The sequence below is a fragment of the Rhynchophorus ferrugineus genome, unplaced genomic scaffold (genome assembly GCF_030347505.1).
Source record: "Rhynchophorus ferrugineus isolate W39M unplaced genomic scaffold, kcgeb_rfMv2 rfM8, whole genome shotgun sequence".
Lineage (NCBI taxonomy): Eukaryota > Metazoa > Arthropoda > Insecta > Coleoptera > Curculionidae > Rhynchophorus > Rhynchophorus ferrugineus.
In genome coordinates, this window is record NW_027472587.1 from 36422186 (window position 1) to 36438198 (window position 16013).

The window sequence follows — 16013 nt, forward strand, 5'->3', positions numbered from 1 at the left end:
AAGGTGTATTTTCAAAAAACTGATGGATCTCGGTTTTTGTTACATATCTTTGAAACCGTCAGTTTAAATGCAATTTAACATGGATTTTCGCTTCTCTAATTACAAAATACTTGTATTTTGAGAGTTTTATTTTTTTCCGAGAATTTAATAATATCGCAATTTTTCCATGCAAGTGGTCGGAAAATTTGCGATTTTTTGCCATTTTCAATGTTTTTGTTCCCATTTCTGTTAAAACAGTCTCAGGTTAATATATATTAGGGGGTTTATAAAGAATTTTACGCTGAATCGAATGGTGGTAATATAAATTGTGTACAATGTTTAGTTTCTAAGATATATTATAAAAGGTGTATTTTCAAAAAACTGATGGATCACGGTTTTTGTTACATATCTTTGAAACCGTCAGATTAAATGCAATTTAACATGGATTTTCGCTTCTCTAATTACAAAATACTTGTATTTTGAGAATTTTATTTTTTTCCGAGAATTTAATAATATCGCAATTTTTCCATGCAAATGGTCGGAAAATTTGCGATTTTTTGCCATTTTCAATGTTTTTGTTCCCATTTCTGTTAAAACAGTCTCAGGTTAATATAAATTACGGGGTTTATAAAGAATTTTACGCTGAATCGAATGGTGGTATAATAAATTGTGTACAATGTTTAGTTTCTAAGATATATTATAAAAAGTGTATTTTAAAAAAACTGATGGATCTCGGTTTTTGTTAAATATCTTTGAAACCGTCAGTTTAAATGCAATTTAACATGGATTTTCGTTTCTTTCATTACAAAATACTTGTATTTTGAGAGATTTATTTTTTTCCGAAAATTTAAAAATATCGCAATTTTTCCATGCAAATGGTCGGAAAATTTGCGATTTTTTGCCATTTTCAATGTTTTTGTTCCCATTTCTGTTAAAACAGTCTCAGGTTAATATAAATTACGGGGTTTATAAAGAATTTTACGCTGAATCGAATGGTGGTATAATAAATTGTGTACAATGTTTAGTTTCTAAGATATATTATAAAAAGTGTATTTTCAAAAAACTGATGGATCTCGGTTTTTGTTAAATATCTTTGAAACCGTCAGTTTAAATGCAATTTAACATGGATTTTCATTTCTTTCATTACAAAATACTTGTATTTTGAGAGATTTATTTTTTTCCGAAAATTTAAAAATATCGCAATTTTTCCATGCAAATGGTCGGAAAATTTGCGATTTTTTGCCATTTTCAACGTTTTTGTTCCCATTTCTGTTAAAACAGTCTCAGGTTAATATAAATTACGGGGTTTGTAAAGAATTTTACGCTGAATCGAATGGTGGTATAATAAATTGTGTACAATGTTTAGTTTCTAAGATATATTATAAAAAGTGTATTTTCAAAAAACTGATGGATCTCGGTTTTTGTTACATATCTTTGAAACCGTCAGTTTAAATGTAATTTAACATGGATTTTCGTTTCTTTCATTACAAAATACTTGTATTTTGAGAGATTTTTTTTTTCCGAAAATTTAAAGATATCGCAATTTTTCCATGCAAATGGTCGGAAAATTTGCGATTTTTTGCCATTTTCAATGTTTTGGTTCCCATTTCTGTTAAAACAGTCTCAGGTTAATATAAATTACTGGGTTTATAAAGAATTTTACGCTGAATCGATTGGTGGTATAATAAATTGTGAACAATGTTTAGTTTCTAAGATATATTATAAAAAGTGTATTTTCAAAAAACTGATGGATCTCGGTTTTTGTTACATATCTTTGAAACCGTCAGTTTAAATGCAATTTAACATGGATTTTCGTTTCTTTCATTACAAAATACTTGTATTTTGAGAGATTTATTTTTTTCCGAAAATTTAAAAATATCGCAATTTTTCCATGCAAATGGTCGGAAAATTTGCGATTTTTTGCCATTTTCAATGTTTTTGTTCCCATTTCTGTTAAAATAGCCACAGGTTAATATAAATTACGGGGTTTATAAAGAATTTTACGCTGAATCGAATGGTGGTATAATAAATTGTGTACAATATTTAGTTTCTAAGATATATTATAAAAGGTGTATTTTCAAAAAACTGATGGATCTCGGTTTTTGTTACATATCTTTGAAACCGTCAGTTTAAATGCAATTTAACATGGATTTTCGCTTCTCTAATTACAAAATACTTGTATTTTGAGAGTTTTATTTTTTTCCGAGAATTTAATAATATCGCAATTTTTCCATGCAAATGGTCGGAAAATTTGCGATTTTTTGCCATTTTCAATGTTTTTGTTCCCATTTCTGTTAAAACAGTCTCAGGTTAATATAAATTACGGGGTTTATAAAGAATTTTACGCTGAATCGAATGGTGGTATAATAAATTGTGTACAATGTTTAGTTTCTAAGATATATTATAAAAAGTGTATTTTAAAAAAACTGATGGATCTCGGTTTTTGTTAAATATCTTTGAAACCGTCAGTTTAAATGCAATTTAACATGGATTTTCGTTTCTTTCATTACAAAATACTTGTATTTTGAGAGATTTATTTTTTTCCGAAAATTTAAAAATATCGCAATTTTTCCATGCAAATGGTCTCAAAATTTGCGATTTTTTGCCATTTTCAATGTTTTTGTTCCCATTTCTGTTAAAACAGTCTCAGGTTAATATAAATTACGGGGTTAATAAAGAATTTTACGCTGAATCGAATGGTGGTATAATAAATAGTGTACAATGTTTAGTTTCTACGATATATTATAAAAAGTGTATTTTCAAAAAACTGATGGATCTCGGTTTTTGTTACATATCTTTGAAACCGTCAGTTTAAATGCAATTTAACATGGATTTTCGTTTCTTTCATTACAAAATACTTGTATTTTGAGAGATTTATTTTTTTCCGAAAATTTAAAAATATCGCAATTTTTCCATGCAAATGGTCGGAAAATTTGCGATTTTTTGCCATTTTCAATGTTTTTGTTCCCATTTCTGTTAAAACAGTCTCAGGTTAATATAAATTACGGGGTTTATAAAGAATTTTACGCTGGATCGAATAGTGGTATAATAAATTGTGTACAATGTTTAGTTTCTAAGATATATTATAAAAAGTGTATTTTCAAAAAACTGATGGATCTCGGTTTTTGTTAAATATCTTTGAAACCGTCAGTTTAAATGCAATTTAACATGGATTTTCGTTTCTTTCATTACAAAATACTTGTATTTTGAGAGATTTATTTTTTTCCGAAAATTTAAAAATATCGCAATTTTTCCATGCAAATGGTCGGAAAATTTGCGATTTTTTGCCATTTTCAATGTTTTTGTTCCCATTTCTGTTAAAACAGTCTCAGGTTAATATAAATTACGGGGTTTATAAAGAATTTTACGCTGAATCGAATGGTGGTATAATAAATAGTGTACAATGTTTAGTTTCTACGATATATTATAAAAAGTGTATTTTCAAAAAACTGATGGATCTCGGTTTTTGTTAAATATCTTTGAAACCGTCAGTTTAAATGCAATTTAACATGGATTTTCGTTTCTTTCATTACAAAATACTTGTATTTTGAGAGATTTATTTTTTTCCGAAAATTTAAAAATATCGCAATTTTTCCATGCAAATGGTCGGAAAATTTGCGATTTTTTGCCATTTTCAATGTTTTTGTTCCCATTTCTGTTAAAACAGTCTCAGGTTAATATAAATTACGGGGTTTATAAAGAATTTTACGCTGAATCGAATGGTGGTATAATAAATAGTGTACAATGTTTAGTTTCTACGATATATTATAAAAAGTGTATTTTCAAAAAACTGATGGATCTCGGTTTTTGTTACATATCTTTGAAACCGTCAGTTTAAATGCAATTTAACATGGATTTTCGTTTCTTTCATTACAAAATACTTGTATTTTGAGAGATTTATTTTTTTCCGAAAATTTAAAAATATCGCAATTTTTCCATGCAAATGGTCGGAAAATTTGCGATTTTTTGCCATTTTCAATGTTTTTGTTCCCATTTCTGTTAAAACAGTCTCAGGATAATATAAATTACGGGGTTTATAAAGAATTTTACGCTGAATCGAATGGTGGTATAATAAATTGTGTACAATGTTTAGTTTCTAAGATATATTATAAAAAGTGTATTTTCAAAAAACTGATGGATCTCGGTTTTTGTTACATAACTTTGAAACCGTCAGTTTAAATGCAATTTAACATGGATTTTCGTTTCTTCCATTACAAAATACTTGTATTTTGAGAGATTTATTTTTTTCCGAAAATTTAAAAATATCGCAATTTTTCCATGCAAATGGTCGGAAAATTTGCGATTTTTTGCCATTTTCAATGTTTTTGTTCCCATTTCTGTTAAAACAGTCTCAGGTTAATATAAATTACTGGATTTATAAAGAATTTTACGCTGAATCGAATGGTGGTATAATAAACTGTGTACAATGTTTAGTTTCTAAGATATATTATAAAAGGTGTATTTTCAAAAAACTGATGGATCTCGGTTTTTGTTACATATCTTTGAAACCGTCAGTTTAAATGCAATTTAACATGGATTTTCGCTTCTCTAATTACAAAATACTTGTATTTTGAGAGTTTTATTTTTTTCCGAGAATTTAATAATATCGCAATTTTTCCATGCAAGTGGTCGGAAAATTTGCGATTTTTTGCCATTTTCAATGTTTTTGTTCCCATTTCTGTTAAAACAGTCTCAGGTTAATATATATTAGGGGGTTTATAAAGAATTTTACGCTGAATCGAATGGTGGTAATATAAATTGTGTACAATGTTTAGTTTCTAAGATATATTATAAAAGGTGTATTTTCAAAAAACTGATGGATCACGGTTTTTGTTACATATCTTTGAAACCGTCAGTTTAAATGCAATTTAACATGGATTTTCGCTTCTCTAATTACAAAATACTTGTATTTTGAGAATTTTATTTTTTTCCGAGAATTTAATAATATCGCAATTTTTCCATGCAAATGGTCGGAAAATTTGCGATTTTTTGCCATTTTCAATGTTTTTGTTCCCATTTCTGTTAAAACAGTCTCAGGTTAATATAAATTACGGGGTTTATAAAGAATTTTACGCTGAATCGAATGGTGGTATAATAAATTGTGTACAATGTTTAGTTTCTAAGATATATTATAAAAAGTGTATTTTAAAAAAACTGATGGATCTCGGTTTTTGTTAAATATCTTTGAAACCGTCAGTTTAAATGCAATTTAACATGGATTTTCGTTTCTTTCATTACAAAATACTTGTATTTTGAGAGATTTATTTTTTTCCGAAAATTTAAAAATATCGCAATTTTTCCATGCAAATGGTCTCAAAATTTGCGATTTTTTGCCATTTTCAATGTTTTTGTTCCCATTTCTGTTAAAACAGTCTCAGGTTAATATAAATTACGGGGTTAATAAAGAATTTTACGCTGAATCGAATGGTGGTATAATAAATAGTGTACAATGTTTAGTTTCTACGATATATTATAAAAAGTGTATTTTCAAAAAACTGATGGATCTCGGTTTTTGTTACATATCTTTGAAACCGTCAGTTTAAATGCAATTTAACATGGATTTTCGTTTCTTTCATTACAAAATACTTGTATTTTGAGAGATTTATTTTTTTCCGAAAATTTAAAAATATCGCAATTTTTCCATGCAAATGGTCGGAAAATTTGCGATTTTTTGCCATTTTCAATGTTTTTGTTCCCATTTCTGTTAAAACAGTCTCAGGTTAATATAAATTACGGGGTTTATAAAGAATTTTACGCTGGATCGAATGGTGGTATAATAAATTGTGTACAATGTTTAGTTTCTAAGATATATTATAAAAAGTGTATTTTCAAAAAACTGATGGATCTCGGTTTTTGTTAAATATCTTTGAAACCGTCAGTTTAAATGCAATTTAACATGGATTTTCGTTTCTTTCATTACAAAATACTTGTATTTTGAGAGATTTATTTTTTTCCGAAAATTTAAAAATATCGCAATTTTTCCATGCAAATGGTCGGAAAATTTGCGATTTTTTGCCATTTTCAATGTTTTTGTTCCCATTTCTGTTAAAACAGTCTCAGGTTAATATAAATTACGGGGTTTATAAAGAATTTTACGCTGAATCGAATGGTGGTATAATAAATAGTGTACAATGTTTAGTTTCTACGATATATTATAAAAAGTGTATTTTCAAAAAACTGATGGATCTCGGTTTTTGTTAAATATCTTTGAAACCGTCAGTTTAAATGCAATTTAACATGGATTTTCGTTTCTTTCATTACAAAATACTTGTATTTTGAGAGATTTATTTTTTTCCGAAAATTTAAAAATATCGCAATTTTTCCATGCAAATGGTCGGAAACTGCGATTTTTTGCCATTTTCAATGTTTTTGTTCCCATTTCTGTTAAAACAGTCTCAGGATAATATAAATTACGGGGTTTATAAAGAATTTTACGCTGAATCGAATGGTGGTATAATAAATTGTGTACAATGTTTAGTTTCTAAGATATATTATAAAAAGTGTATTTTCAAAAAACTGATGGATCTCGGTTTTTGTTACATAACTTTGAAACCGTCAGTTTAAATGCAATTTAACATGGATTTTCGTTTCTTCCATTACAAAATACTTGTATTTTGAGAGATTTATTTTTTTCCGAAAATTTAAAAATATCGCAATTTTTCCATGCAAATGGTCGGAAAATTTGCGATTTTTTGCCATTTTCAATGTTTTTGTTCCCATTTCTGTTAAAACAGTCTCAGGTTAATATAAATTACTGGATTTATAAAGAATTTTACGCTGAATCGAATGGTGGTATAATAAACTGTGTACAATGTTTAGTTTCTAAGATATATTATAAAAAGTGTATTTTCAAAAAACTGATGGATCTCGGTTTTTGTTACATACCTTTGAAACCGTCAGTTTAAATGCAATTTAACATGGATTTTCGTTTCTTTCATTAAAATTACTTGTATTTTGAGAGTTTTGTTTTTTTCCGAAAATTTAAAAATATCGCAATTTTTCCATGCAAATGGTCGGAAAATTTGCGATTTTTTGCCATTTTTAATGTTTTTGTTCCCATTTCTGTTAAAACAATCTCAGGTTAATATAAATTACGGGGTTTATAAAGAATTTTACGCTGAATCGAATGGTGGTATAATAGATTGTGTACAATGTTTAGTTTCTAAGATATATTATAAAAAGTGTATTTTCAAAAAACTGATGGATCTCGGTTTTTGTTACATAACTTTGAAACCGTCAGTTTAAATGCAATTTAACATGGATTTTCGTTTCTTCCATTACAAAATACTTGTATTTTGAGAGATTTATTTTTTTCCGAAAATTTAAAAATATCGCAATTTTTCCATGCAAATGGTCGGAAAATTTGCGATTTTTTGCCATTTTCAATGTTTTTGTTCCCATTTCTGTTAAAACAGTCTCAGGTTAATATAAATTACTGGATTTATAAAGAATTTTACGCTGAATCGAATGGTGGTATAATAAACTGTGTACAATGTTTAGTTTCTAAGATATATTATAAAAAGTGTATTTTCAAAAAACTGATGGATCTCGGTTTTTGTTACATACCTTTGAAACCGTCAGTTTAAATGCAATTTAACATGGATTTTCGTTTCTTTCATTACAAAATACTTGTATTTTGAGAGATTTATTTTTTTCCGAAAATTTAAAAATATCGCAATTTTTCCATGCAAATGGTCGGAAAATTTGCGATTTTTTGCCATTTTCAATGTTTTTGTTCCCATTTCTGTTAAAACAGTCTCAGGTTAATATAAATTACGGGGTTTATAAAGAATTTTACGCTGAATCGAATGGTGGTATAATAAATAGTGTACAATGTTTAGTTTCTACGATATATTATAAAAAGTGTATTTTCAAAAAACTGATGGATCTCGGTTTTTGTAACATATCTTTGAAACCGTCAGTTTAAATGCAATTTAACATGGATTTTCGCTTCTCTAATTACAAAATACTTGTATTTTGAGAGATTTATTTTTTTCCGAAAATTTAAAAATATCGCAATTTTTCCATGCAAATGGTCGGAAAATTTGCGATTTTTTGCCATTTTCAATGTTTTTGTTCCCATTTCTGTTAAAACAGTCTCAGGTTAATATAAATTACGGGGTTTATAAAGAATTTTACGCTGAATCGAATGGTGGTATAATAAATTGTGTACAATGTTTAGTTTCTAAGATATATTATAAAAAGTGTATTTTCAAAAAACTGATGGATCTCGGTTTTTGTTACATAACTTTGAAACCGTCAGTTTAAATGCAATTTAACATGGATTTTCGTTTCTTCCATTACAAAATACTTGTATTTTGAGAGATTTATTTTTTTCCGAAAATTTAAAAATATCGCAATTTTTCCATGCAAATGGTCGGAAAATTTGCGATTTTTTGCCATTTTCAATGTTTTTGTTCCCATTTCTGTTAAAACAGTCTCAGGTTAATATAAATTACTGGATTTATAAAGAATTTTACGCTGAATCGAATGGTGGTATAATAAACTGTGTACAATGTTTAGTTTCTAAGATATATTATAAAAGGTGTATTTTCAAAAAACTGATGGATCTCGGTTTTTGTTACATATCTTTGAAACCGTCAGTTTAAATGCAATTTAACATGGATTTTCGCTTCTCTAATTACAAAATACTTGTATTTTGAGAGTTTTATTTTTTTCCGAGAATTTAATAATATCGCAATTTTTCCATGCAAGTGGTCGGAAAATTTGCGATTTTTTGCCATTTTCAATGTTTTTGTTCCCATTTCTGTTAAAACAGTCTCAGGTTAATATATATTACGGGGTTTATAAAGAATTTTACGCTGAATCGAATGGTGGTAATATAAATTGTGTACAATGTTTAGTTTCTAAGATATATTATAAAAGGTGTATTTTCAAAAAACTGATGGATCTCGGTTTTTGTTACATATCTTTGAAACCGTCAGTTTAAATGCAATTTAACATGGATTTTCGCTTCTCTAATTACAAAATACTTGTATTTTGAGAGTTTTATTTTTTTCCGAGAATTTAATAATATCGCAATTTTTCCATGCAAATGGTCGGAAAATTTGCGATTTTTTGCCATTTTCAATGTTTTTGTTCCCATTTCTGTTAAAACAGTCTCAGGTTAATATAAATTACGGGGTTTATAAAGAATTTTACGCTGAATCGAATGGTGGTATAATAAATTGTGTACAATGTTTAGTTTCTAAGATATATTATAAAAAGTGTATTTTAAAAAAACTGATGGATCTCGGTTTTTGTTAAATATCTTTGAAACCGTCAGTTTAAATGCAATTTAACATGGATTTTCGTTTCTTTCATTACAAAATACTTGTATTTTGAGAGATTTATTTTTTTCCGAAAATTTAAAAATATCGCAATTTTTCCATGCAAATGGTCGGAAAATTTGCGATTTTTTGCCATTTTCAATGTTTTTGTTCCCATTTCTGTTAAAACAGTCTCAGGTTAATATAAATTACTGGGTTTATAAAGAATTTTACGCTGAATCGAATGGTGGTATAATAAATAGTGTACAATGTTTAGTTTCTACGATATATTATAAAAAGTGTATTTTCAAAAAACTGATGGATCTCGGTTTTTGTTACATATCTTTGAAACCGTCAGTTTAAATGCAATTTAACCTGGATTTTCGTTTCTTTCATTACAAAATACTTGTATTTTGAGAGATTTATTTTTTTCCGACAATTTAAAAATATCGCAATTTTTCCATGCAAATGGTCGGAAAATTTGCGATTTTTTGCCATTTTCAATGTTTTTGTTCCCATTTCTGTTAAAACAGTCTCAGGATAATATAAATTACGGGGTTTATAAAGAATTTTACGCTGAATCGAATGGTGGTAAAATAAATTGTGTACAATGTTTAGTTTCTAAGATATATTATAAAAAGTGTATTTTCAAAAAACTGATGGATCTCGGTTTTTGTTACATAACTTTGAAACCGTCAGTTTAAATGCAATTTAACATGGATTTTCGTTTCTTCCATTACAAAATACTTGTATTTTGAGAGATTTATTTTTTTCCGAAAATTTAAAAATATCGCAATTTTTCCATGCAAATGGTCGGAAAATTTGCGATTTTTTGCCATTTTCAATGTTTTTGTTCCCATTTCTGTTAAAACAGTCTCAGGTTAATATAAATTTCTGGATTTATAAAGAATTTTACGCTGAATCGAATGGTGGTATAATAAACTGTGTACAATGTTTAGTTTCTAAGATATATTATAAAAAGTGTATTTTCAAAAAACTGATGGATCTCGGTTTTTGTTACATACCTTTGAAACCGTCAGTTTAAATGCAATTTAACATGGATTTTCGTTTCTTTCATTACAAAATACTTGTATTTTGAGAGATTTATTTTTTTCCGAAAATTTAAAAATATCGCAATTTTTCCATGCAAATGGTCGGAAAATTTGCGATTTTTTGCCATTTTCAATGTTTTTGTTCCCATTTCTGTTAAAACAGTCTCAGGTTAATATAAATTACGGGGTTTATAAAGAATTTTACGCTGAATCGAATGGTGGTATAATAAATTGTGTACAATGTTTAGTTTCTAAGATATATTATAAAAAGTGTATTTTCAAAAAACTGATGGATCTCGGTTTTTGTTACATATCTTTGAAACCGTCAGTTTAAATGCAATTTAACATGGATTTTCGTTTCTTTCATTACAAAATACTTGTATTTTGAGAGATTTATTTTTTTCCGAAAATTTAAAAATATCGCAATTTTTCCATGCAAATGGTCGGAAAATTTGCGATTTTTTGCCATTTTCAATGTTTTTGTTCCCATTTCTGTTAAAACAGTCTCAGGTTAATATAAATTACGGGGTTTATAAAGAATTTTACGCTGAATCGAATGGTGGTATAATAAATTGTGTACAATGTTTAGTTTCTAAGATATATTATAAAAAGTGTATTTTCAAAAAACTGATGGATCTCGGTTTTTGTTAAATATCTTTGAAACCGTCAGTTTAAATGCAATTTAACATGGATTTTCGTTTCTTTCATTACAAAATACTTGTATTTTGAGAGATTTATTTTTTTCCGAAAATTTAAAAATATCGCAATTTTTCCATGCAAATGGTCGGAAAATTTGCGATTTTTTGCCATTTTCAATGTTTTTGTTCCCATTTCTGTTAAAACAGTCTCAGGTTAATATAAATTACGGGGTTTATAAAGAATTTTACGCTGAATCGAATGGTGGTATAATAAATAGTGTACAATGTTTAGTTTCTACGATATATTATAAAAAGTGTATTTTCAAAAAACTGATGGATCTCGGTTTTTGTTACATATCTTTGAAACCGTCAGTTTAAATGCAATTTAACATGGATTTTCGTTTCTTTCATTACAAAATACTTGTATTTTGAGAGATTTATTTTTTTCCGAAAATTTAAAAATATCGCAATTTTTCCATGCAAATGGTCGGAAAATTTGCGATTTTTTGCCATTTTCAATGTTTTTGTTCCCATTTCTGTTAAAACAGTCTCAGGATAATATAAATTACGGGGTTTATAAAGAATTTTACGCTGAATCGAATGGTGGTATAATAAATTGTGTACAATGTTTAGTTTCTAAGATATATTATAAAAAGTGTAATTTCAAAAAACTGATGGATCTCGGTTTTTGTTACATAACTTTGAAACCGTCAGTTTAAATGCAATTTAACATGGATTTTCGTTTCTTTCATTACAAAATACTTGTATTTTGAGAGATTTATTTTTTTCCGAAAATTTAAAAATATCGCAATTTTTCCATGCAAATGGTCGGAAAATTTGCGATTTTTTGCCATTTTCAATGTTTTTGTTCCCATTTCTGTTAAAACAGTCTCAGGTTAATATAAATTTCTGGATTTATAAAGAATTTTACGCTGAATCGAATGGTGGTATAATAAACTGTGTACAATGTTTAGTTTCTAAGATATATTATAAAAAGTGTATTTTCAAAAAACTGATGGATCTCGGTTTTTGTTACATACCTTTGAAACCGTCAGTTTAAATGCAATTTAACATGGATTTTCGTTTCTTTCATTACAAAATACTTGTATTTTGAGAGATTTATTTTTTTCCGAAAATTTAAAAATATCGCAATTTTTCCATCCAAATGGTCGGAAAATTTGCGATTTTTTGCCATTTTCAATGTTTTTGTTCCCATTTCTGTTAAAACAGTCTCAGGTTAATATAAATTTCTGGATTTAGAAAGAATTTTACGCTGAATCGAATGGTGGTATAATAAACTGTGTACAATGTTTAGTTTCTAAGATATATTATAAAAAGTGTATTTTCAAAAAACTGATGGATCTCGGTTTTTGTTACATACCTTTGAAACCGTCAGTTTAAATGCAATTTAACATGGATTTTCGTTTCTTTCATTAAAAATACTTGTATTTTGAGAGTTTTGTTTTTTTCCGAAAATTTAAAAATATCGCAATTTTTCCATGCAAATGGTCGGAAAATTTGCGATTTTTTGCCATTTTCAATGTTTTTGTTCCCATTTCTGTTAAAACAGTCTCAGGTTAATATAAATTACGGGGATAATAAAGAATTTTACGCTGAATCGAATGGTGGTATAATAAATTGTGTACAATGTTTAGTTTCTAAGATATATTATAAAAAGTGTATTTTCAAAAAACTGATGGATCTCGGTTTTTGTTACATATCTTTGAAACCGTCAGTTTAAATGCAATTTAACATGGATTTTCGTTTCTTTCATTACAAAATACTTGTATTTTGAGAGATTTATTTTTTTCCGAAAATTTAAAAATATCGCAATTTTTCCATGCAAATGGTCGGAAAATTTGCGATTTTTTGCCATTTTCAATGTTTTTGTTCCCATTTCTGTTAAAACAGTCTCAGGTTAATATAAATTACGGGGTTTATAAAGAATTTTACGCTGAATCGAATGGTGGTATAATAAATAGTGTACAATGTTTAGTTTCTACGATATATTATAAAAAGTGTATTTTCAAAAAACTGATGGATCTCGGTTTTTGTTAAATATCTTTGAAACCGTCAGTTTAAATGCAATTTAACATGGATTTTCGTTTCTTTCATTACAAAATACTTGTATTTTGAGAGATTTATTTTTTTCCGAAAATTTAAAAATATCGCAATTTTTCCATGCAAATGGTCGGAAAATTTGCGATTTTTTGCCATTTTCAATGTTTTTGTTCCCATTTCTGTTAAAACAGTCTCAGGTTAATATAAATTACGGGGTTTATAAAGAATTTTACGCTGAATCGAATGGTGGTATAATAAATAGTGTACAATGTTTAGTTTCTACGATATATTATAAAAAGTGTATTTTCAAAAAACTGATGGATCTCGGTTTTTGTTACATATCTTTGAAACCGTCAGTTTAAATGCAATTTAACATGGATTTTCGTTTCTTTCATTACAAAATACTTGTATTTTGAGAGATTTATTTTTTTCCGAAAATTTAAAAATATCGCAATTTTTCCATGCAAATGGTCGGAAAATTTGCGATTTTTTGCCATTTTCAATGTTTTTGTTCCCATTTCTGTTAAAACAGTCTCAGGATAATATAAATTACGGGGTTTATAAAGAATTTTACGCTGAATCGAATGGTGGTATAATAAATTGTGTACAATGTTTAGTTTCTAAGATATATTATAAAAAGTGTATTTTCAAAAAACTGATGGATCTCGGTTTTTGTTACATAACTTTGAAACCGTCAGTTTAAATGCAATTTAACATGGATTTTCGTTTCTTCCATTACAAAATACTTGTATTTTGAGAGATTTATTTTTTTCCGAAAATTTAAAAATATCGCAATTTTTCCATGCAAATGGTCGGAAAATTTGCGATTTTTTGCCATTTTCAATGTTTTTGTTCCCATTTCTGTTAAAACAGTCTCAGGTTAATATAAATTACTGGATTTATAAAGAATTTTACGCTGAATCGAATGGTGGTATAATAAACTGTGTACAATGTTTAGTTTCTAAGATATATTATAAAAGGTGTATTTTCAAAAAACTGATGGATCTCGGTTTTTGTTACATATCTTTGAAACCGTCAGTTTAAATGCAATTTAACATGGATTTTCGCTTCTCTAATTACAAAATACTTGTATTTTGAGAGTTTTATTTTTTTCCGAGAATTTAATAATATCGCAATTTTTCCATGCAAGTGGTCGGAAAATTTGCGATTTTTTGCCATTTTCAATGTTTTTGTTCCCATTTCTGTTAAAACAGTCTCAGGTTAATATATATTACGGGGTTTATAAAGAATTTTACGCTGAATCGAATGGTGGTAATATAAATTGTGTACAATGTTTAGTTTCTAAGATATATTATAAAAGGTGTATTTTCAAAAAACTGATGGATCTCGGTTTTTGTTACATATCTTTGAAACCGTCAGTTTAAATGCAATTTAACATGGATTTTCGCTTCTCTAATTACAAAATACTTGTATTTTGAGAGTTTTATTTTTTTCCGAGAATTTAATAATATCGCAATTTTTCCATGCAAATGGTCGGAAAATTTGCGATTTTTTGCCATTTTCAATGTTTTTGTTCCCATTTCTGTTAAAACAGTCTCAGCTTAATATAAATTACGGGGTTTATAAAGAATTTTACGCTGAATCGAATGGTGGTATAATAAATTGTGTACAATGTTTAGTTTCTAAGATATATTATAAAAAGTGTATTTTAAAAAAACTGATGGATCTCGGTTTTTGTTAAATATCTTTGAAACCGTCAGTTTAAATGCAATTTAACATGGATTTTCGTTTCTTTCATTACAAAATACTTGTATTTTGAGAGATTTATTTTTTTCCGAAAATTTAAAAATATCGCAATTTTTCCATGCAAATGGTCTCAAAATTTGCGATTTTTTGCCATTTTCAATGTTTTTGTTCCCATTTCTGTTAAAACAGTCTCAGGTTAATATAAATTACGGGGTTAATAAAGAATTTTACGCTGAATCGAATGGTGGTATAATAAATAGTGTACAATGTTTAGTTTCTACGATATATTATAAAAAGTGTATTTTCAAAAAACTGATGGATCTCGGTTTTTGTTACATATCTTTGAAACCGTCAGTTTAAATGCAATTTAACATGGATTTTCGTTTCTTTCATTACAAAATACTTGTATTTTGAGAGATTTATTTTTTTCCGAAAATTTAAAAATATCGCAATTTTTCCATGCAAATGGTCGGAAAATTTGCGATTTTTTGCCATTTTCAATGTTTTTGTTCCCATTTCTGTTAAAACAGTCTCAGGTTAATATAAATTACGGGGTTTATAAAGAATTTTACGCTGGATCGAATGGTGGTATAATAAATTGTGTACAATGTTTAGTTTCTAAGATATATTATAAAAAGTGTATTTTCAAAAAACTGATGGATCTCGGTTTTTGTTAAATATCTTTGAAACCGTCAGTTTAAATGCAATTTAACATGGATTTTCGTTTCTTTCATTACAAAATACTTGTATTTTGAGAGATTTATTTTTTTCCGAAAATTTAAAAATATCGCAATTTTTCCATGCAAATGGTCGGAAAATTTGCGATTTTTTGCCATTTTCAATGTTTTTGTTCCCATTTCTGTTAAAACAGTCTCAGGTTAATATAAATTACGGGGTTTATAAAGAATTTTACGCTGAATCGAATGGTGGTATAATAAATTGTGTACAATGTTTAGTTTCTAAGATATATTATAAAAAGTGTATTTTCAAAAAACTGATGGATCTCGGTTTTTGTTACATATCTTTGAAACCGTCAGTTTAAATGCAATTTAACATGGATTTTCGTTTCTTTCATTACAAAATACTTGTATTTTGAGAGATTTATTTTTTTCCGAAAATTTAAAAATATCGCAATTTTTCCATGCAAATGGTCGGAAAATTTGCGATTTTTTGCCATTTTCAATGTTTTTGTTCCCATTTCTGTTAAAACAGTCTCAGGATAATATAAATTACGGGGTTTATAAAGAATTTTACGCTGAATCGAATGGTGGTATAATAAATTGTGTACAATGTTTAGTTTCTAAGAT